Genomic DNA, 25,460 nt, shown 5'->3' with positions numbered 1-25,460 from the left:
ATGAAACTAAACTGACCAGCATCACTTTCATAAATGGAGGATGTATTTGTTATGACTGAGTCATATTATGAGTCCAGCTGTTGTATTGAGAGTAATGATGTGGCTCTGCCTCCTTGCCTGGGGTGGGTGCTATTGTCTCTCGTTTTGTGTGTGTTTTCTCTCTCGGTGCTGTGTTGCAGGTGGCTGTTTGTGATTGGGGGAAAACTTGTGGCGCCTGTTTTAAAATCGAGCTGCAGATGTAGACTTTGCCCCGCCTCCTTTCTTCACTCCCAACCCGAACGTAGTGTTGCAGCGTCTTTGAGACAAGTGGATGATCGCTTGAGCGAAATTCTGTAAATATTGTAAATAGAGTAAATATATATTTAAAGTCTGAAAAGCAGGGCCGCTGATTTAGCTCAGCTGGTAGAGCAGGCGTCCCATGTACAGAGGCTACAGCCCTTATTGCACTGATCGCAGGTTAGACTCCCGATCTGCCGATCATTTGGTGCATGTCATCCCCCACCCTCTCCTCCCAATATTTCCTGTCTATCTTCAGCTGTCCTATCTAATAAAAAAAAGCCAAAGAAATAAATAAAAATCTGAAAAGCAGTCCTGGTAATAGTAGGGCAGAGGAGAAGTTACTTTTCACCCTTCTTTTGCTCCTGTTTTCTGTTAGGGAGTTAGGTAAGAACTTTGCATTTTCTTTATTGAGGTGAGAAAAATTGGTTTTGGGTAAGAGGTTCTGTTGGTTGTTTTGGCCTTGCTCTCCCTGAAGATTGTTTATGCTTTGTGTTGGATTAAATAAATCAGAGATTGTGGACTGCATATTGGTTTGACTGGTCTTCCTTGGGAGTGAGGAAAAGGAGGGGGTCACCTGTGTGCTTCAGTTTCCCCTGGGCCGGGCGTGACAGCACTTTTAATGCATGTGGATGTATTATGAAATAACTGAGCATGAACCTGTTACTTCAAACATCATTTCTCCTGTTTGATGAATGTTTTCAGTATTTATCAACAAGTATTTCCAAAATCTGTGAGAATGTGCAGCCTGAAGACACTGCTGTGTATTACTGTGTGCGTGTCAGCTCCACTGTGATACAAACCACCAACACACCTGCATAAAAACTCAGAGACTCAGCTACCTCACTAAATGTTAACTTTATAAAGACAATACTCTCTGATTAGTAGATAAGATAAATGTTTATGTAACTCACAGAATCAGAGAGTTCAATATTTCAAAGTATCAAAGCAGATCTAGTTTCACCTTTACTGCAGCCGACATCAGTACAGAAGAATCAGAGAGAAGCTTCATCTTGTGATACCTAGAAACAGTTTGTTTCTGTTTTTATGGGATGGGGCAGAAATTACCATCTGATAATGTAACCACATAAACATTATAGCTCCCCGTCTCACACAAACAGGAAACTATTTTCCCTTTTGGAAATCGTCAAGATAAAAACAGGCTCTAAACTGCTGAACCATGAGTTAAAGATCGTCAGTGAGGAGAGAAAGGTGTATTCTCCTTCTCAGCTGGTTCAGATATGAGTTGCCAGTTGCCATCATACATGTAAAATATAAAGAACGTTGAACATTGTGTATGGGAGTTACAATGATTTTCTGTTTTAGGCCTCAAGCTTGTAATAACTTTGAATGTCCAGTGTGTCAATAAACTGAGTTTGAAAAGGATCAGATGAAGTCCCTACGAGGAAGTCGTTAAAGTATGACCACTGTAAATCACCAAAAACAAGCCTTATTTTGAAATTCAAAGCAAAATGGATGACTTCCTGTTGGGTTTGAGGTATGGGTGCAAAAGGCTGTTTTGTGCATCTTGACCTGCTATATATACCTACCAAAATCCATATGTGTACGTCAGAGTAACCTATATGGGGACCCCTTTTTGAAATTTTCTAGGGGGCGCTATGGAGCCATTTTGCCACGCCCATGTGCATAAAACACAAAATATAACATTTTTCCATCAGACCTGATGCACAATCCAAATGTGGTGAGTTTTTCGGCATGTTTAAGCTGCGAAATTTGCGCTTCATTTGGGGTAAAAAGAAAGGGTCTTTGCACCCATCGGTGCTCGGGCACCAATAATACGAGTGACTCTGGTTCAATTAAAAATGTCAGTAAATATTAGATTCTAGATTAAATTCTGAAAGCTATGTTATTCAACACAGTGAAATTTGAGGCGTTTCATATTCAGGAATAAAAGAAGGACGATTTATTTTATGTTCCAAAGAATGAGGAAACTGTACATGATCATTTTCTACGTGAAGTTTTCTTGCTTTGCCCGACCACACTGCAGTTAGAACAGAGGAAACATGATGATCAAATATGACTAAATATGTCGAGGCCACACAAAGAAAATCTCCCACCTGCCCCCAAAACACTCCTTTTCTCTCTGTGAGGAGGAGTCAATGCAAACTGTGATGTCTTCCTCCTCTACTTATGTGACTGCAGAGAGGAGGACAGAGAACAGTGGACACACAGTTTAACATGATGGACTACAGGACAGGACTGCTGCTGTTAACTGTCTGCTGGGCAGGTGAAGATCATCACTATATTCATGTTACATAGCGTATATATCTGTCAGCAGCTGATTTCACTTGATGTTTTTATCCTCTCTCCAGGTGTTGATGGTCAGACTCTGACAGAATCTGAACCAGTGGTTAAACGTCCTGGAGAATCCCACAGTCTGACCTGTACAGCCTCTGGATTCACATTCAGCAGCCACAGCATGGCCTGGATCAGACAGGCTCCTGGAAAAGGACTGGAGTGGATCGCTTACATCTACTATGATGGTAGCGACAAATTCTACTCTCAGTCAGTTCGAGGCCGGTTCACCATCTCCAGAGACGACAGCAGACAGCAGGCGTATCTGCAGATGAACAGACTGAAGACTGAAGACACTGCTGTGTATTACTGTGCCAGAGAGCCACAGTGACTGGAGGAGGCTGAGCAGCTGTACAAAATCCTACAGGACTCATCTTTACTGCACTGATAGACACTAGGAAACAGTTTAAAACTAATATAACATATTTCATTAAACATCACCAACATAACCTTTAATCTCATAACTTAAAAGCTGTCTTTGTGTAATAATCACTTATATAACCAGCTTTTGAAAACAGACTCTGCTGTTCATTATTGTGCGACTCATGGACTGAGTTACAGCACTGCCATTAAATATAGATATTGAGATCAATGTAAAAAGTACATCCAATCTATTTCAAAGGATTCAGAGCTTAACTTCGGTCAACAAAGTGTTTTTAATGTAGAGAACAGAACTTCAAAGTGCACACTCGTGACACTCAGATATCTAAATCATCATCATTAATATCATCATCACATCAACAATAATCATCTGTCCATCCATCCTTTTATTCTTCAGCTTCTTCTCCCTGTTCACTGTCAGGTCAGTTACAGTCCCTCCTTTAAAACTGTTGAGGGCAGACAAGGACTGACTGTATTCAGTGCTGATCACAGTAATGGCCTCCATGGAACGAGCTGTATGTACAAGTAATGGCCCTGAGGAAAACACTGACAGTTTAACACAGTTAACACCCTCAAACATCCTCTGAGTGTCTGTGATGCTTTCCTCATCCTGTCAACACACATGTATTTAGGTAAAATGGCTTTTGGAATCCTTTCAGGTGACAATATGTGTGAATGTGTTTGTCTCGTGTTTCAACTTGCTTGTTGAGAATGCAATGAGAAAAGTCCAGTCACCATGAAAAAGACAAAGTGGTTTGGAAGCTTGAAAGAATCCTGGTACCGCTCTACAAACAAAGTTGTGTCTCACGTCAGGCTATAAAACTCATTAGTGCAACGTGTCATTAATTAGTGAAAGGGGTTACACTGATCAGCCATAACATTATGACCACTGACAGTTCTAGTGAATAGCACTGATTACATTGCTACAAAGGCACCGTTCAGTGGGTGGGATATGTTAGGCAGCAAGTGAACATTTTCAAAGTTGATGTGTTGAAAGCTGAAAAATGTGAGCGACTTTGACAAGGGCCAAATTGTGATGGCTAGATCAGGGGTTCCCAACCTTTTTGACAACAAGGACCAGACAGTAGCAATAATATTTTTGATGGACCGGGGGGTGGGGGGACACTATGTCTTGTCAAGTTCTAGGTACTCTTCCCGATCCTTAGGAATCCGCTCTGCTCATTGACATGCATGCGCATAAATCATTGTCTCACGCACGGAAATACAGACAGATCGTGTCTATATTTATTCAGTGAGGAGACTGCTTCTAAGTTTTTAATACTGGATGATATGACGAGAGGGATAGACGGCGCAGGTCAGAGAGAGATGATCCAAAGTGTGATCCTGGCAGTTTATCCGGAAACATAATAAACACTCGAAAACTGCAGCTCTTGTAGGCTGTTCCCGGTCTGCAGTGGTCAGAACCTACCAGAAGTGGTTAAGGACAGAAAACCGGTGAGTCGGTGACAGGGCAATGGGCAGCAAATGCTCATTGATGCTAGTGGGGAGCAAAGGCTGGACCACGTGGTCTGATCCAACGGAAGCTCAAGGTGCTAAACACCTGTCCACCGCTGAAAGTTCCTACAATGGACAAGAGAGCATCTGAACTGGACCTCGGAGCAATGGAAGGAGGCGGCCTGGTCTGATGAATCACGTTTTCTTTTACATCATGTGGATGGCAGGGTGCATGTGCGTCACTTACCTGGGGAAGACGTGGTACCAGGATGCACTATGGGAAGAAGGCAAGCTGGCCGAGGCAGTGTGATGTTTTGGGCACCTAAACATGGTTGCAGACCAAGTCCACCTCTTCATGGAAATGGTATTCCCTAATAGCTGTAACCTCTTTCGGCAGGATAATGCGCCCTGCCACACTACAGAAATGGTTCAGGAATGGTGTGACGAACACAACAAGTTCAAGATGTTGCCTTGGCCTCCAAATTCCCCAGATCTCAATCCAATCGAGCATCTGTGGGATGTGCTAGACAAACAAGTCTGATCAATGGAGGCCCCGCCTCGCAACTTACAGGACTTAAAGGATCTGCTGCTAATGTCTAAGTGCCAGCACAGCTTCAGAGGTCTAGTGGAGTCTGTGCCTTAATGAAACTTTAGACTTCATGAAAGTAATCATCTGTTTCCATCAATAGAACCTCCCACACATGTCGACAGTGAGATCTATAATGAAAGAACAAAATGGGCAGTTAAAACCTGATAGAGGTTTATATGGGAGCAGATCTTCTGGTGTCAAACAAGAGAAGAACTTACTGCTTCAGTCTGGTGTGTGAGTGTGTGTTATTTGCCTTCTGTGTTGGTGTTGATGGACTTAAGTTCAAGTTAGTGAATTTAAAACAGTAAAAGAAGGAACAAGTGGTATCTTAGTCAAATAGTTGTCACCCTCCTGTGAGGAGGAGTCAATGCAAACTGTGATGTCTTCCTCCTCTACTTATGTGACTGCAGAGAGGAGGACAGAGAACAGTGGACACACAGTTTAACATGATGGACTACAGGACAGGACTGCTGCTGTTAACTGTCTGCTGGGCAGGTGAAGATCATCACTATATTCATGTTACATAGCGTATATATCTGTCAGCAGCTGATTTCACTTGATGTTTTTATCCTCTCTCCAGGTGTTGATGCTCAGACTCTGACAGAATCTGAACCAGTGGTTAAACGTCCTGGAGAATCCCACAGACTGACCTGTACAGCCTCTGGATTCACATTCAGCAGCTACGGCATGAACTGGGTCAGACAGGCTCCTGGAAAAGGACTGGAGTGGATCACTTTCATCAGCACTGGTGGCAGCAGCATCTACTACTCTCAGTCAGTTCAAGGCCGGTTCACCGTCTCCAGAGACAACAGCAGACAGCAGCTGTATCTGCAGATGAACAGTCTGAAGACTGAAGACACTGCTGTGTATTACTGTGCCAGAGAGCCACAATAACACAAACCATCAGCAGAGCTGAACAAAAACCCCTCAGTGCCTGAACACTTGTAACATGAAGCCACCAGAGGAGGAGCCCTCAGACCACTAATGATTATAACAACAGTCTCAGTGGGACAAACAGGCTTTAAATAATATACAATCATATTCGGAAATAATTTAAAAATGTAATGGTCATATCAGATATTTCCAAAAAGTCTGAATCTTTTCATCAGTGATCATGAATGAAAAATGTACAAATAGAATGTAAAATAAAAGTTTTATTCAAATGTGTTAGTGTATGAATTATTAAAACATGTTTAAATGTAAGAGATTAAATTAAATTGACCTGCTTCAGTTTAATAAATGGAGGATGTATTTTAAATGGATGTGTTATGAAATGATTGAGCATGAACCTGTTACTTCAAACATCCAGCATAGATGGACAATCAGCTACATGAAATGTTGAATTGAACTCTAACAGTGCTGAGTTCAGGAGCCACTCCCTCTTGATGCAAATGTTCAGTGTGTGCAGAGTACTTGTGTCCTGCTGACTGCTCTCGTCCTCTGTGTGGAGCTTCAGAGGTCACATCTCCAGCCTCAGGATGATGAACACACTCACTCTTCTGCTGGTTGCTCTCTCTCTGCCCTGTGAGTTCTCCTGCTTCTTGCTCTTTAATATTTTATCAGACAACATCGCCTGATGGTCAGTCAGTGATTCCAGATCCCCGTCTCACTTTCTCCTGTGGTTCCTGTCTGCTTTCCTCTCATCAGGTTGTACAGGTCAGAGTATGGAGTCCATCCCTTCCAGTTCAGTGGTGAAAATGCCCGGGGAGACTCTCAGTCTCTCCTGCAGGGGATCTGGCTTCACTTTTAGCTGCTGTGTTATGAGCTGGATAAGACGACCTGCAGGAAAAGCCCTGGAATGGATAGGGAGCAGTTTCTCTGATGCCAGCAGGAACACTTATGCCAGCAGTGTGCGAGGACGTGCAGAAGTCAGCAGAGATGACAGCAGCAGCATGGTGTATCTGAGACTGTCCAACTTAAAGCCAGAGGACTCTGCTGTGTATTACTGTGCCAGAGACACACTGGTTACAAGAAGCACAGAGGCTTTACAAAAGCGTCTCAGACAGTGTTTTAACAAAGACCTACAGGTGGCAGCAGAACACATGAAGTCAGATGACTTTAAGGAGAGTGTAACACACTCTAAAACACACATGCAGGAACACACTGAAGGCAACAGCTGTAGTTGTGGTTTGTGACTTCCTGTTTCATAGTGTCACATTAAACGAATGTTGACCCTGACCCTGCAGACCCTGACTCAGTCTGGACCAGTGGTTAAACGTCCTGGAGAATCCCACAGACTGACCTGTTACGCCTCTGGATTCACATTCAGCAGCCACTGGATGCACTGGATCAGACAGGCTCCTGGAAAAGGACTGGAGTGGGTCGCTGCTATAACTGATGGTGGTGGTAGCAACAAATACTACTCTCAGTCAGTTCGAGGCCGGTTCACCATCTCCAGAGACGACAGCAGACAGCAGCTGTATCTGCAGATGAACAGTCTGAAGACTGAAGATTCTGCTGTTTATTATTGTGCTCGAGACCCACAGTGACCGGAGGAGGCTGAGCAGCTGTACAAAATCCTGTTTCATATTCTTTATTTTACATTATAAACATTATTTAAATAACAAACAAAATATAGAATCCTTCAAACTGCTCCTAAAATGTTTCTAAGAAACACAATAAAGATCACTGGCTCGAACAGGCCGAACACAAAACAACAGTTTGGTTGCTGAAATTATATTTTGTAATATTTTTTTTATCTTGTTCACACAAGATAATAAAAGATTATTTCCACAAGAGTTCAAACAGGACTGTCAGTGGAGTTCTTTATTTTAACAGGTGTGAAGTGTGAACAGTTGACACAGCCAGCCTCTGTGACTGTGCAGCCAGGTCAACGTCTGACCATCACCTGTCAGGTCTCTTATTCTGTTAGCGGCTACTACACAGGCTGGATCAGACAGCCTGCAGGGAAAGGACTGGAGTGGATTGGAATGAGATTCATTAAAGTGCTCAAACATACTTCCTGTTTCTCACTAAAGTTACTTTCTCTGTAGTTTCCTCGTGAGTGTGAAATCTAATCAAACCAGCATTACTGTGACTCACATTCATTCAATTATCTGGCAGTGATAGAAATTCCACTGATTGACTCAATGTTGGGATCTTTTTTCATCTCATTCAGCTGAATCTGAAATTCACATTCAACCTGAAAATCAACATTAATATAGAAAGTTGTTTTTTCTCTTATGAAGAAAAATAATGTGTGTGTGTTTTTACTGTGAAGCAATGTTTACAGATGATGGACAAAGACTGTTTTCTGTTTGACACTATGTTGATTAAATTCTCTGTATTTGAGGTGAAACTGTGTCCACATATCTTCAAACAGTCCTTTACTGTCCTTTGAACAACAATCACAGTGAGGCAGTCATGGCAATAAATCTAAATATTCAGGCTCCATTCATCAATTAGTTTATCACATAACAGAAATGTATTGTGTCCCAATGGCGTCAAAAACGAGGAAACAACACATTATTCTATAATTCTTCATAGACACTCAAAACAGTCATGTGATGAGTAGGAGAAACTTCTGTCCAGTTTAGTAAATATGAGGACTTAACCCTGAAATCTATGTGGTTAAAAACATTGAAAAACCTTCGACTGTCTCTGATTGCACTGAAACGTTTGTTCATTTTATAGAGTCACAAAGAAAGGAAGGGTTTCTGTTCATGTGTCAGAGAATGAGAAAACTGTAGATCTGCATTTATTACATGAAGTCTGTGGTTGTTATATTTTCTATTCAATTCTGAATAAAGTTATAAGAAGAAGAAACTGGATCAATAATGACAAAAAATGTGACAGAGAGAGAGAGAGAGAGAGAGAGAGAGAGAGAGAGAAAGAGAGAGAGAGAGAGAGAGAGACAGAGAGAGAGAGAGAGAGAGCGAGAGAGAGAGAGAGAGAGACACCATCATCCTCTCAGAAAAGAAATTCATGCAAACTGTGACGTCTTCCTCCTCTACTTATGTGACTGCAGAGAGGAGGACAGAGAACAGTGGACACACAGTTTAACATGATGGACTACAGGACAGGACTGCTGCTGTTAACTGTCTGCTGGGCAGGTGAAGATCATCACTATATTCATGTTACATAGCGTATATATCTGTCAGCAGCTGATTTCACTTGATGTTTTTATCCTCTCTCCAGGTGTTGATGCTCAGACTCTGACAGAATCTGAACCAGTGGTTAAACGTCCTGGAGAATCCCACAGACTGACCTGTACAGGCTCTGGATTCACATTCAGCAGCCACAGCATGGCCTGGGTCAGACAGGCTCCTGGAAAAGGACTGGAGTGGATCGCTCTCATCTACGGTGATAGTAGCGGCAAATTCTACTCTCAGTCAGTTCAAGGCCGGTTCACCATCTCCAGAGACAACAGCAGACAGCAGCTGTATCTGCAGATGAACAGTCTGAAGACTGAAGACACTGCTGTGTATTACTGTGCCAGAGACCCACAGTGAGAGACAATAACAGGAGAGTCGTACAAAAACTACTTCCTCTATTTGCCAGCACCACATGGGACACTTGGAACACATTTTTGCAATACTGATTGTGATTAACTGTCATGTTCATTCTAACGGTGCCCCAATTGGTCGGCCACCGATCGTGATCAGCCGATATACTAACTGGTTTGATCAGTGGCCTGTATTAAAGGGCGATCATAAGAGCTGATCAGATGATGCAAAAAAACAATTTCTCTAAGCGACACTAAAATGGCGTCACCGGTCTGGCGGTTTTACTTGGTGACAAGCAGCACGAGCCTACCTCGGTGCACCATGCACAAGTGTAGATAGCAAAAGACTTTTTAGCACAGCAGGGGATAGTGTTGATGACAAGAGGAACAAGCGGTCTGCCAAAAATGCAGAGATGCTTATATTTATAAAGAAAAATGTGCCATTGATGCCAAAGAAATAAGCTTAGAGAGACACTGATCTCCACCCCCCACCACCACCACCTTTCACCCTCTAAACATGCACCAAACTGCCTCAGCTTTACAGAACAAAAGAACAGGACTGTATTATTTACTTGTGATGCCAAAGTCATCATAATGTTGGAAACATGTTTGAAACTTTATAATCAAATGTTTTAGAGTTGAAGTTATATATCCATAAGATTTATAAATGAAATGTTTTAAAAGTTAAAGGTCTTATAGTCTAATGCCTTAAAATTAACTTTCCTATAGTCTAATGCCTTTATAGTTAAAATGTCTTAAAGTTAACTTTTCTATAGTCTAAAGCCTTAAAGTTTTAGTCAAATGTCTTAAAGTTAAAGTTTTAAAGTCAAATGTTTTATAGTTAAGGTTTTTCAGTCAAATGTTTTAAAATAAGTTTTTATAATCTAAAGTGTTAAAACTTTAAAAATAGAATCCTAAGCTGAGAAACTCGCTGGGCTCAGTATAAAAGCCAGGTGCAGGGTGGGCAGCTGGCCAAGAAAAACAGGTGTCCCCCCGAGCCCCCCCCTTATCTGTTGTACAGTGCATGAACGTGCCTAATTGGCCGGAGTGAGGAAGAGTCCTGCGGAAAAGTTGGAAATGGGTCGGGCAAAACTGAAAGGAAACAAACTGAGGGCAGAGAGCCAGAGCGAGGGGGGGTCTCCAACAGGTGCTGTCAATTAAATGAATAGATCATGTTAAAACAATAAATAGAGCTACACAATCCATCCAGGGCTTCAAAAAGACCCTGTGATCGGCATCGGCAGATCCTGCATCCGGTGATTGGCCTGAAAACTCAGGATCGGAGCACCCCTCTTAAATCCATACTATAGATTCAATGTTGAAGTCTTGTTTAATCTCATTCGTCTGAATGTTAAAGTCGTTTCCATCAAGAATTCAACATCATTCATTTGTCATTGCACAACAGAGTTCCACAATGATTCAATGTTTTAGCCCATTCCTGCAACACACAGAACAAAAGGACACATTGTTTAAAGTAGAATAGAAAAAGATACATTGTCATATTTGAGTTATTTAGATACTAATACACTGGTTCATTAGCACACTTAAAGTTATAATTCTGTTGCACTCTTTTTGGATTTGTTGTTTGGGGGAATGTAAACAGCAGCAACAAGATAGTGCTGATAACTTTATGCTGAAATCTGAACTTTAAAAACTTGACATCTGGGAAATATTAACTTTTATTATTATTTATTATTATTTAACAATATTTGAGCACCAAGTATCATCGATAAAAACAGTTTCTCCCCTTGTGAACACTAACATGAAGCCACCACAGGAGGAGCCCTCAGACCACCAAAGATTTCAACATCAGTTCACTGTTACAGCAGCAAGAAAAACTTGAGACTTCATGAAAGAACTCTTCTGTTTCCATCAATAGAACTGATCATTATCAGAATCATGTGAGCATTGGAAACTGAACCAGAAGTCACCTTTATTATTCAAACTACAACAAATGAAGCTTTCAATACCAATCTAAACTCTGGGCAGATACCCAGAAACAAAGGAGACAAAACCTCCCACACATGTCGACAGTGAGATCTATAATGAAAGAACATCACGGGCAGTTAACACCTGATAGAGGTTTATATGGGAGCAGATCTTCTGGTGTCAAACCAGAGAAGAACTTACTGCTTCAGTCTGATGAACTGAAAATAACAGAGATAAAAGTCAAATGATATTCCTCCCTGAGGAGGAGTCAATGCAAACTGTGATGTCTTCCTCCTCTACTTATGTGACTGCAGAGAGGAGGACAGAGAACAGTGGACACACAGTTTAACATGATGGACTACAGGACAGGACTGCTGCTGTTAACTGTCTGCTGGGCAGGTGAAGATCATCACTATATTCATGTTACATAGCGTATATATCTGTCAGCAGCTGATTTCACTTGATGTTTTTATCCTCTCTCCAGGTGTTGATGCTCAGACTCTGACAGAATCTGAACCAGTGGTTAAACGTCCTGGAGAATCCCACAGACTGACCTGTACAGCCTCTGGATTCACACTCAGCAGCTACTATTTGAACTGGGTCAGACAGGCTCCTGGAAAAGGACTGGAGTGGATCGCTTACATCAGCAAAGCCAGTACTCCTATCCATTACTCGAGTTCAGTCCAGGGCAGATTCACCATCTCCAGAGACAACAGCAGACAGCAGGCGTATCTGCAGATGAACAGTCTGAAGACTGAAGACTCTGCTGTGTATTACTGTGCCAGAAGAGACACAGTGAGAGACAATAACAGGAGAGTCGTACAAAAACTACTTCCTCTGTTTACAACCATCACTGGGGACAGTTGGAACATATGTTTGTAATACTGATGTGCCATAATGTAAATTCTTATTATAGATTCAATGTTGAAGTCTTGTTTAATCTCATTCGTCTGAATGTTAAAGTCGTTTCCATCAAGAATTCAACATCATTCATTTGTCATTGCACAACAGAGTTCCACAATGATTCAATGTTTTAGCCCATTCCTGCAACACACAGAACAAAAGGACACATTGTTTAAAGTAGAATAGAAAAAGATACATTGTCATATTTGAGTTATTTAGATACTAATACACTGGTTCATTAGCACAATTAAAATTATAATTCTGTTGCACTCTTTTTGGATTTGTTGTTTGGGGGAATGTAAACGGCAGCAACAAGATAGTGCTGATAACTTTATGCTGAAATCTGAACTTTAAAAACTTGACATCTGGGAAATATTATTAACTTTTACAATATTTGAGCACCAAGTATCATCGATAAAAACAGTTTCTCCCCTTGTGAACACTAACATGAAGCCACCACAGGAGGAGCCCTCAGACCACCAAAGATTTCAACATCAGTTCACTGTTACAGCAACAACAGAAACAGTCTTTAGAACATTGGAAATAATAGACAATGTTCCAATCACTGATAAAATAGTGTATGTTGTCACAGTAACAAACTCCACGATACATTATTAAATATTAAAGCATTCGACAACTTATACAAATGAGGTTGATTACTTTGCTCAGTGTTCCTCGTCTCTGAAAGTCAGTTCCTTTTTGAGAACATACTAAAAAATATCAAACTGATAAGTTATCAGAATCATACGTGCATTAAAGACTGAACCGGTCTTTAGCCAAAGTCATGGTGGTGTTTATTATTTAGGACATAAAAAATGTGATTTAAACATCAATCTCATGACGTTTGATATGACTGAAGTTTCACCAACTCTTTCTGTGAGACGGAGAGAAAACATTTTAATAAACTTTACTGTCCTATGGATGTAAATAAGCCTCCTTGTGTGTTGCCTTATTAGGACATAAAGTGTCTTCTCCTCTTGCTGGTTTCTAGTTTCTATTCACGGCTGCTCCTTTAGTTTCCATTAGTGCTCTTCTTCATTGTTACAGCAACGCTGATTTTAATAAATATTATCAATGAATGCTTCTGGTTGTTTGCAATTTGAAAATAAATTACATGATGCTTAAAAATCAAATGTCTCTCAGTGCAAAACATTCAGACATTTATATTCTGTAAATGTTGGGACATTTTAAATGTTGAGTGTTCTGAAATGAAAATATCACATGTGAAGCAAAGGTGATTTCCAGGCATGTTTCTACTCGACTGCCCCTCCCTGCTTCACACACATAACATTCATAAACACGTTTAAATCAAGAATGTCATGAATTAAAATAAAACTATTTAAATAAAGTTATTTAGAGGAACACCAATACACGTATGCATGAAGTAATAATTCTGTAGTGCATTTGAATTTGTGTTTGCAGCTGAGGGGAAATGTAAACTGCAGAAACGAGATAGGCCTGAAAGTATGGCTGACATCTTAACATTAATAAGTCAACATCTGGGTAACATTGTCCATCGACTTTGGCTACAATACAGCCCCAAGCATCACTGATGTAAACACACAGTTTACAATGTGAACAACAGGAGGAGCCCTCAGACCAACAATGATGTCAACATCAGTTCACTGTTACAGCAGAAAGAAAAACTTGAGACTTCATGAAAGAACTCTTCTGTTTCCATCAATAGAACTGATCATTATCAGAATCATGTGAGCATTGGAAACTGAACCAGAAGTCACCTTTATTATTCAAACTACAACAAATGAAGCTTTCAATACCAATCTAAACTCTGGGCAGATACCCAGAAACAAAGGAGACAAAACCTCCCACACATGTCGACAGTGAGATCTATAATGAAAGAACATCACGGGCAGTTAACACCTGATAGAGGTTTATATGGGAGCAGATCTTCTGGTGTCAAACAAGAGAAGAACTTACTGCTTCAGTCTGATGAACTGAAAATAACAGAGATAAAAGTCAAATGATATTCCTCCCTGAGGAGGAGTCAATGCAAACTGTGATGTCTTCCTCCTCTACTTATGTGACTGCAGAGAGGAGGACAGAGAACAGTGGACACACAGTTTAACATGATGGACTACAGGACAGGACTGCTGCTGTTAACTGTCTGCTGGGCAGGTGAAGATCATCACTATATTCATGTTACATAGCGTATATATCTGTCAGCAGCTGATTTCACTTGATGTTTTTATCCTCTCTCCAGGTGTTGATGCTCAGACTCTGACAGAATCTGAACCAGTGGTTAAACGTCCTGGAGAATCCCACAGACTGACCTGTACAGGCTCTGGATTCACATTCAGCAGCTACTATATGAACTGGGTCAGACAGGCTCCTGGAAAAGGACTGGAGTGGATCACTGCTATAAGCAGTGGTGGTGGTAGCTACAAATACTACTCTCAGTCAGTTCAAGGCCGTTTCACCATCTCCAGAGACGACAGCAGACAGCAGGTGCATCTGCAGATGAACAGTCTGAAGACTGAAGACACTGCTGTGTATTACTGTGCCAGAGACCCACAGTGAGAGACAATAACAGGAGAGTCGTACAAAAACTACTTCCTCTATTTGCCAGCACCACATGGGACACTTGGAACACATTTTTGCAATACTGATAGTGATTAACTGTCATGTTCATTCTAACGGTGCCCCAATTGGTCGGCCACCGATCGTGATCAGCCGATATACATACTAACTGCTTTGATCAGTGGCCTGTATTAAAGGCCGATCATAAGAGCTGATCAGATGATGCAAAAAACAATTTCTCTAAGCGACACTAAAATGGCGTCACCGGTCTGGCGGTTTTACTTGGTGTCTGAAGAAGATAATAAATTAGTCATTTGCAAGGTGTGTTCCAAGTTAGTACCTCGTGGGGGAACGCAAACGATAACATTCAACTCCACAAATCTCAGACGTTTGAGGTTGAGTCACGTCAAAGAATATGACGAGCATTCAAAGCGAGCTTGTAGCACTAAGGAGAGAGAGCAGCTGGCATCAGCAACACTGCCACGACTCACTCAAACATCTGCAGCAGAGACATTTCAATGACAGCAACCAGAGAGCAAGGTCAGAAAGAAATCCACCAAAATAATGGTATTGATCACCAGCCGCTGTCAGTTGTGAAAGACGAGGGGCTCAGATGACTCATGTCATACATGGATCTACGTTACTCTCTGCCGGGGCGTAAATATTTCACAGATGTACGCCAGCCGCAGTTATATCAAACAATCTATACGCTTATCGACAGCCTTATGAAGAACAAGATCACTTTGATAAGTTTCACAAGTGACATCTGGAGTTCGAGTGTGTGTCTCATGTCCATGTTGAGCCTAACTGGGCAGTTTATTGATCAAAACTTCAAACTAAACAAAGTTGTTCTTTATCCTCAAGAGTTCTGCAGGTCACACACCACAGTTGCATTCAGTGACATGTTACGAGCAACGGGGATACCGAAGGAAAAAGTGCACGTTATTCTAAGAGATAATGCCAAGAACATGGAAAAGGCCATGAGGGATACGGATTTACCCAGCCTGCCGTACATGGAGCGTACACTCCAGCTTCCCGTTGCCGAAGGAGTTTCGTCACAATGAAGCATCACATTTGAAGCATTTAATAGCCTCTGAAAGACGCATCGTTGGCCATTTCGAACACTCCAAGTATCCAGAAACAACTGGGTCAGCCTATCAACAGGCTTTGAAGAGCTCACACAACAGATCAGCTCATTAAAGGCATCTGCTGCAGATGTGATAACATTCATCAGAGCTTTAACTCGTCTTGAGAAAAACTGCAGATTCTGACCATGAAGTAAAAACATCGAGAGCCACATTGTTGGAAGCAGTCCAGAGGAGATTTAGGGACATTGAATCTGAGCGCCTGTATACCATCGCTACAGTCCTAGATCCGAGGTGAGAAAACCTCATGAGCGCATGTGTGTTTGTGTGTGTCCAGTGCTCATGTCGCTCTGAGCGAATTAAAGAACAGGAAAGAAAGCAAGCAAAATGAGTAGGCTATTGAAAATGTTTAGATTCAGAAGCAATGTAAATTAAAACGTATTCATTGCTTTGATAAAAATATGACAAATCAAAACAAGACTTATGAACAATCTTCGAAATTCATAAAATTATTGTTTACATTCATTTTTTTAAATAAAAAGGTCTAAAGAGATATTTTCCCGACACACTAAAGCCAAAGATACGTGGGCTGTTTTCTGAAGTCCTAGCTGCCCAAACGGAGCAACAGAATAGTCAGGCGAGTTCAGAAGCAAGTGGCTCCAAGCCCCCAGAGAAAGTACCACGAGCTAGGTCCTAGCATGCTATGTATGCTGAATTGTCGGATGAAGATGGGGAACATGGTGGCGGCGGCATCGTCAGCCCAACATCATCACAGATGAACCTCTGCCTATTGGAACAAGTTATCCCACGAAGCCGGCAGCCACTTGTTTTTTGGCAGGACAATAAAAGCCGCTTCCCTGCTCTTGCACAAGCAGCACGAGCCTACCTCGGTGCACCATGCACAAGTGTAGATAGCAAAAGACTTTTCAGCACAGCAGGGGATAGTGTTGATGACAAGAGGAACAAGCGGTCTGCCAAAAATGCAGAGATGCTTATATTTATAAAGAAAAATGTGCCATTGATGCCAAATAAATAAGCTTAGAGAGACACTGATCTCCACCCCCCACCACCACCACCTTTCACCCTCTAAACATGCACCAAACTGCCTCAGCTTTACAGAACAAAAGAACAGGACTGTATTATTTACTTGTGATGCCAAAGTCATCATAATGTTGGAAACATGTTTGAAACTTTATAATCAAATGTTTTAGAGTTGAAGTTATATATCCATAAGATTTATAAATGAAATGTTTTAAAAGTTAAAGGTCTTATAGTCTAATGCCTTAAAATTAACTTTCCTATAGTCTAATGCCTTTATAGTTAAAATGTCTTAAAGTTAACTTTTCTATAGTCTAAAGCCTTAAAGTTTTACACTCAAATGTCTTAAAGTTAAAGTTTTACAGTCAAATGTTTTATAGTTAAGGCTTTTCAGTCAAATGTTTTAAAATAAGTTTTTATAATCTAAAGTGTTAAAACTTTAAAAATAGAATCCTAAGCTGAGAAACTCGCTGGGCTCAGTATAAAAGCCAGGTGCAGGGTGGGCAGCTGGCCAAGAAAAACAGGTGTTCCCCCGAGCCCCCCCCTTATCTGTTGTACAGTGCATGAACGTGCCTAATTGGCCGGAGTGAGGAAGAGTCCTGCGGAAAAGTTGGAAATGGGTCGGGCAAAACTGAAAGGAAACAAACTGAGGGCAGAGTAGCGAGGACAGAGGTGGACCTCACTAGTGTGGCAATACTGATAGCCATTTATCGGTGAGTGTTAACTCTAAATGCATTCCTTTCCAACTAACGTACCTTTGGATTAACACCGGGGAGGGTGTTTACCAGACATCCTGGAACCTTCTCAGTGGTTTTATCCTCAAAAGTCATAAAGATGACAAAAGTAACATTTCCCAGTGGACTATCAAGTCCTCGGACACTTCAAGAAACCACCCTTTAGGAGATGAAGGGGTGAATCAACAACGACCCTCAGACCTCTTTGGTCGAGCCTGGGTAGAATTGTCTTTGTTCACAATCAAATGGATTAACACATAAACATTCTAATGAGAAGACTGTACCCTCTGACAAGACCAAAAGGCGAATCAACAAGAATTGGTTGATAAGGACAGTGAATAACAATGGTTGCCTTTCCTATGTCTTATCTGTCTCTCCTCTCTCTCTCATCTCAACATAAACACACCCAACACCTCCTCCTCTCTCCTACTCTCACTGTGAAAACAGACGCCAGTCATAAATTAAAGAGCATTCTTGTGTGTGTTCTGAAGTACTTTTTGATCAGTTCTGAATAAAGGTAAACTTGTAGTCCAATCATTCAGGAAACAAGTTCATGTTACTCAATTTGTGTTTCCCTGCAAAATGGTTCAATTCCCGCTTCTGTACGTATATTTTTACTGAGATATAAAATTACATTTATACGGTAACTTCTACCGTGTGGTCATACTGCCATCCAGTGGACATGTCTGTGAATCATTGATAATCCGGCGATCTTTATTAAAACGAGTCATTTAACCCCTATTTCTTGTAATGTAGTAACGCTAGAGTTAGATCTGGCAACCAATTGATTAGGAATTTCATGCACCGTTTAATAATCTATAATGCTTATAAAGTATGTTTGCCGTAGTAATCTTGTGTTCATGATTATGTTCCTATTTTCATTAAACGTGTGTTTTAAGAACAACTGCTTAACATCTATTGACAAGTGATAAAGAATATGTTACTTTGCGCTTAAATCAAGTAAACGAGTAACTACGTGACTATATAGGAAATTTCCTTTATTTTAAACGAAGAAAGTTTGCAGCGGTAAGATGAGAGCCCAAGTCCGCCCACAAAGTGACGATTCACAACACTGATAAAACCACAAACTTTCTTTTGTCCGGGCTTCTTTTTCTTTTTCCCTTTGGGATTCACGGTCCACCAAAGAGCCATATATACTCCTCTTAACCTTAATTATTTTCTCCGGACCATCTTTTGTTTCGTACTTTCCTTAACTTCCCGACCGTCAAAGTAACGCGTAATTGTATCCAGCTCAGCAAGCTTGATTTTCTTTCTTTTCCTACCTCAGTAAAGCCCGCTTTGATAGTTTGAAGGTATTATCGTCCGGCCGGCGAGATTACTTTTAAGTTATTTAAACGAGTCAATTAAGAAGTTTTGTCCGCCTTCGGCTTTTGACTACCAGCACTGAACGCAGGACCAGCGTGTTTTGCCCAGGCAGTTAACCAGAGACTTCTACCGATCCACCGTGGTTGATGCTCGGGCCAGCTAAAATAACATCGATCCTTGCATTTGTCGACCGGCAGTTACGGCCTTTCACCGGGTGGAGACCCGTTGCGGAGCCCTTGACGCCGCCGACTGGAGCGAACTACAGCTGGACCCCACCGGAGAAGCCCTCTGACAACGCTGCAACAAGTAGGCATAAAACACCCGACACTGCTGTGATCAAAAGTTGATGTAGCGTATAATATTTTGAAATTTCACCATTCCAAATTTAGAGATCTACGTGATATCCGACCCGTCCGTTTATCCGCCATAAACTAAATCAAATCATATTCTTTATCACTATCGCCAAGTTAGTACTTTAGTTCATAACCAGGAAACAATCTTCTTTAAGTGTTTTATATTCATTGTATGCTCACTTATTCACTTATTAATCATCATTTTATTATAAATGAAAGGTCTTCATTTACTGATCAAAGTCGTTGTCTGTCTATATTTGTCATTACAGAACTATGGTCAATGTGTTCAGATCTTACTAAAAAGATAACGAGACTGATAAATCTTCCTGTAATCCTATCTATTTATTTTCCTCCTAATCGGAGGTGGTGCCCCTTTCAACGAGAGTAAATTTCTAATCCAAAAAGGTAGTTATCGCTACATATGCATGAAGTAATAATTCTGTAGTGCATTTGAATTTGTGTTTGCAGCTGAGGGGAAATGTAAACTGCAGAAACGAGATAGGCCTGAAAGTATGGCTGACATCTTAACATTAATAAGTCAACATCTGGGTAACATTGTCCATCGACTTTGGCTACAATACAGCCCCAAGCATCACTGATGTAAACACACAGTTTACAATGTGAACAACAGGAGGAGCCCTCAGACCAACAATGATGTCAACATCAGTTCACTGTTACAGCAGAAAGAAAAACTTGAGACTTCATGAAAGAACTCTTCTGTTTCCATCAATAGAACTGATCATTATCAGAATCATGTGAGCATTGGAAACTGAACCAGAAGTCACCTTTATTATTCAAACTACAACAAATGAAGCTTTCAATACCAATCTAAACTCTGGGCAGATACCCAGAAACAAAGGAGACAAAACCTCCCACACATGTCGACAGTGAGATCTATAATGAAAGGACATCACGGGCAGTTAACACCTGATAGAGGTTTATATGGGAGCAGATCTTCTGGTGTCAAACAAGAGAAGAACTTACTGCTTCAGTCTGATGAACTGAAAATAACAGAGATAAATGTCAAATGATATTCCTCCCTGAGGAGGAGTCAATGCAAACTGTGATGTCTTCCTCCTCTACTTATGTGACTGCAGAGAGGAGGACAGAGAACAGTGGACACACAGTTTAACATGATGGACTACAGGACAGGACTGCTGCTGTTAACTGTCTGCTGGGCAGGTGAAGATCATCACTATATTCATGTTACATAGCGTATATATCTGTCAGCAGCTGATTTCACTTGATGTTTTTATCCTTTCTCCAGGTGTTGATGGTGAGACTCTGACAGAATCTGAACCAGTGGTTAAACGTCCTGGAGAATCCCACAGACTGACCTGTACAGGCTCTGGATTCACATTCAGCAGCTTCTTTATGGCCTGGGTCAGACAGGCTCCTGGAAAAGGACTGGAGTGGGTTGCTGCTATAAACCCTGGTGGTAGCGACAAATACTACTCTCAGTCAGTTCGAGGCCGGTTCACCGTCTCCAGAGACAACAGCAGACAGCAGCTGTATCTGCAGATGAACAGTCTGAAGACTGAAGACACTGCTGTGTATTACTGTGCCAGAGAGCCACAATAACACAAACCATCAGCAGAGCTGAACAAAAACCCCTCATGGCCTGAACACTTGTAACATGAAGCCACCAGAGGAGGAGCCCTCAGACCACTAATGATTATAACAACAGTCTCAGTGGGACAAACAGGCTTTAAGTGTATTTAGGTGTTAAACACTGCAAAATAGTTTATAGTGGTAGTATCAGACCCTCCCATCAAAATCAGAGTTTCTGCATGTATAAAATGTAAGTCATAAAATTTGCACAAATTACCATAAAAATGGTGCATGTAGTTGAAAATTGTCCTTCTGAAACATCCTTTAGCTGAATCCTTGTTCTTGTAAAATGTCTTCACTTAACCTCAGTGAGATGTGAACCGAAACTACAAGTTAACGTGTCTTCATGATCCAATAAAAATAAAAACAACAATAAAGATTAAGTTCATGTGAATAAACTTAATCTTTATTTCGTCACCTGTCACCTGTCAATACTTGACTCTGATTGGTTGCAGGGTGTCACTTCTTTTCTCACTTTGGATTGTTCTGGCCTCTAAGTCGTCCATAAGTTCCTCATAATGGAAACATCATCAGAGAATGTCCCTTTCTTAGTTTTTTAAGAGAACAGTGTTTATTATTTTCTCTTGATTATAAGCATTATTAACAGGCAATATAAAAAGTCTATCTCTGTTTCTAACTATGCTGATTAAATCATTTGTATTTCTGTCATGAAACAGTATAATAAACAAGTCTTACTGCAGCAAAGAAATCAGTAGCAATGAAGTTCTTATTCTCAGGCTTCCTTTAATAATTGGTCTATTTTCATGTCAGAAATTCATGTTGTCTCTGATTCAATCATCAGAAAAATACACTGATACACATTTGAACACAGAGAACATGAAAAACAGCAGACAAGTTACAGCCGCAAGCGGCGATGAACGGGCCCTCGCACCCATGGCCACGTTGGGGAGTGTCGCGGCTACGGGGTGTGAGGCAGCCTCGGGACGTGCTGCAGCAGCAGGGTGTGCATGAGCCACAGCATGTGCTGCAGCCAGGGGCTGTTAACCAGTAGGTGGTGCTATCAGCATCACCCAAATTCCTATGTAGATCTGTTCAGGCCGAGACTTTAATCAAGCAAATGAAATTTGAAGCTGATTGAAAATTGTATATGAGAGTTACTACTGCCTCTTTCCACTAGGTGGCGCCAAGAGTGAGTGAAAATGTATATGCAGATCTCTTCAGGGCAGTACCCCCATGAAAAATTTGTGAGGAGATTGGACAATGCATATGAGGGTTGATACAGGCTGTCACCAGCGTGTGGCACTATAGCTATCATGAAAAAATGACTCTGTTCAGGGCGGGACTCAAGCATATGAAATTTGGTGCAGAGATGATGAAGTACAGCCACGTTATCAAAGCCTTGATGTTAGGCGACGCATCATGGCGAAGGTTATCTTCGCCACGGCACCAGGGTCACGACGTCTGTTGAAACCTCACCGTGTTTTTTCACAAACCTTGATCAAGGTCTTAAGGCTTTCCTGGCCAAAGTTTGATGTTGATGTGTTTTACCACCTTGGAGGAGAAGCTTGGAGAGTAAAACATGTAATTTCCTGTTTCCAGTAGGGGGCGCTAGGCCCGATGGGAAATGTTTTCATGTAGTTGTGTTCAGGCAGGGGCTGTTATCATACATGTAAAATATAAAGAACATTGAACATTGTGTATGGGAGTTACAATGATTTTCTGTTTTTGGCCTTTGACCCCCCGCCAAGGCCCCGCCCTTTGATGAAAACTCAAGCTTGTAATAACTTTGAATGTCCAGTGTGTTGTCAATACACTGACTGAGTTTGAAAAGGATCAGATGAAGTCCCTACGAGGAATTCGTTAAAGTATGACCACTGTAAATCACCAAAAACAAGAGGCTGTTTTGTGCATCTTGACCTGCTATATATACCTACCAAAATTCACACGTGTAGGTCAAAGTAACCCATATTTGGAACTTTCTAGGGGACGCCATTTTGCCACGCCCATGTGCGTAACCCACAATATAGCAATCTTTTCGTCAGACCTGATGCACAATCCAAATGTGGTGAGTTTTTCGGCATGTTTAAGCTGCGAAATTTGCGCTTCATTTGGGGTTAAAAGAAAGGGTCTTTGCACCCATCGGTGCTCGGGCACCAATAATACGAGTGACTCTGGTTCAATTAAAAATGTCAGTAAATATTAGATTCTAGATTAAATTCTGAAAGCTATGTTATTCAACACAGTGAAATTTGAGGTGTTTCATATTCGGGAATAAAAGAAGGAAGATTTCTTTTATGTTCCAAAGAATGAGGAAACTGTAAATGATCATTTTCTACATGAAGTTTTCTTGCTTTGCCCGACCACACTGCAGTTAGAACAGAGGAAACATGATGATCAAATATGACTAAATATGTCGAGGCCACACAAAGAAAATCTCCCACACTCCTTTTCTCTCTGTGAGGAGGAGTCAATGCAAACTGTGATGTCTTCCTCCTCTACTTATGTGACTGCAGAGAGGAGGACAGAGAACAGTGGACACACAGTTTAACATGATGGACTACAGGACAGGACTGCTGCTGTTAACTGTCTGCTGGGCAGGTGAAGATCATCACTATATTCATGTTACATAGCGTATATATCTGTCAGCAGCTGATTTCACTTGATGTTTTTATCCTCTCTCCAGGTGTTGATGCTCAGACTCTGACACAATCTGGACCAGTGGTTAAACGTCCTGGAGAATCCCACAGACTGACCTGTACAGGCTCTGGATTCACATTCAGCAGCTCCCACATTGCCTGGGTCAGACAGGCTCCTGGAAAAGGACTGGAGTGGATCGCTTACATCAACAGTTATGGCAGCAAATCCTACTCTCAGTCAGTTCAAGGCCGGTTCACCGTCTCCAGAGACGACAGCAGACAGCAGGTGTATCTGCAGATGAACAGTCTGAAGACTGAAGACACTGCTGTGTATTACTGTGCCAGAGAGTCACAGTGAGAGACAATAACAGGAGAGTCGTACAAAAACTACTTCCTCTATTTGCCAGCACCACATGGGACACTTGGAACACATTTTTGCAATACTGATTGTGATTAACTGTCATGTTCATTCTAACGGTGCCCCAATTGGTCGGCCACCGATCGTGATCAGCCGATATACATACTAACTGGTTTGATCAGTGGCCTGTATTAAAGGCCGATCATAAGAGCTGATCAGATGATGCAAAAAAACAATTTCTCTAAGCGACACTAAAACGGCGTCACTGGTCTGGCGGTTTTACTTGGTGTCTGAAAAAGATAATAAATTAGTCATTTGCAAGGTGTGTTCCAAGTTAGTACCTCGTGGGGGAACGCAAACGATAACATTTAACACCACAAATCTCAGACGTTTGAGGTTGAGTCACGTCAAAGAATATGACGAGTATTCAAAGCGAGCTGGTAGCACTAAGGAGAGAGAGCAGCTGGCATCAGCAACACTGCCACGACTCACTCAAACATCTGCAGCAGAGACATTTCAATGACAGCAACCAGAGAGCAAGGTCAGAAAGAAATCCACCAAAAATAATGGTATTGATCACCAGCCGCTGTCAGTTGTGAAAGACGAGGGGCTCAGATGACTCATGTCATACATGGATCTACGTTACTCTCTGCCGGGGCGTAAATATTTCACAGATGTACGCCAGCCGCAGTTATACCAAACAATCTATACGCTTATCGACAGCCTTATGAAGAACAAGATCACTTTGATAAGTTTCACAAGTGACATCTGGAGTTCGAGTGTGTGTCTCATGTCCATGTTGAGCCTAACTGGGCAGTTTATTGATCAAAACTTCAAACTAAACAAAGTTGTTCTTTATCCTCAAGAGTTCTGCAGGTCACACACCACAGTTGCATTCAGTGACATGTTACGAGCAACGGGGATACCGAAGGAAAAAGTGCACGTTATTCTAAGAGATAATGCCAAGAACATGGAAAAGGCCATGAGGGATACGGATTTACCCAGCCTGCCGTACATGGAGCGTACACTCCAGCTTCCCGTTGCCGAAGGAGTTTCGTCACAATGAAGCATCACATGTGAAGCATTTAATAGCCTCTGAAAGACGCATCGTTGGCCAACACTCCCAGCTTGCCTGCTGGCGACTTCAAAGTATCCAGAAACAACTGGGTCAGCCTATCAAAAGACTTGAGCAAGACGTACCCACCCGATGGAACAGTTCGTTATTTATGCTACAGAGTCTACTTGAACAGAAACGTGCACTGTGCGCTTATGGAGCTGACTACAACAGAGTTGTTACTGTTGATCTCAAATCTACTCACGGCTGAAAGGACATTAAATTAAGCTCTCATCAATTTCAAACAATCGTCATTGCATCATTTTTGTTTATCCTTGTTTACAGCCTCTGGATTCACACTCAGCAGCTACTGGATGAACTGGGTCAGACAGGCTCCTGGAAAAGGACTGGAGTGGGTCGCTGCTATAAGCGGTGGTGGTGGTAGCTACAAATTCTACTCTCAGTCAGTTCAA

The 25,460-nt window shown here is 41.5% G+C and overlaps 1 pseudogene; it reads left to right on the top strand.

Annotated features, from left to right (window-relative positions):
* The first annotated feature begins 9,023 nt into the window (after positions 1-9,023).
* Positions 9,024-25,460, top strand: part of LOC138602572 (immunoglobulin gamma-1 heavy chain-like) — a 38,535-nt pseudogene continuing 22,098 nt past the window's right edge.

This window comes from Semicossyphus pulcher, unplaced genomic scaffold (genome assembly GCF_022749685.1).
Source record: "Semicossyphus pulcher isolate SPU_LCO1_2020_fin unplaced genomic scaffold, fSemPul1.0.p SCAF_23, whole genome shotgun sequence".
NCBI classification, from domain to species: Eukaryota; Metazoa; Chordata; class Actinopteri; order Labriformes; family Labridae; genus Semicossyphus; species Semicossyphus pulcher.
Note: the sequence above shows the minus strand (reverse complement) of the source record. Positions and strands in the feature narration are given on the sequence as shown.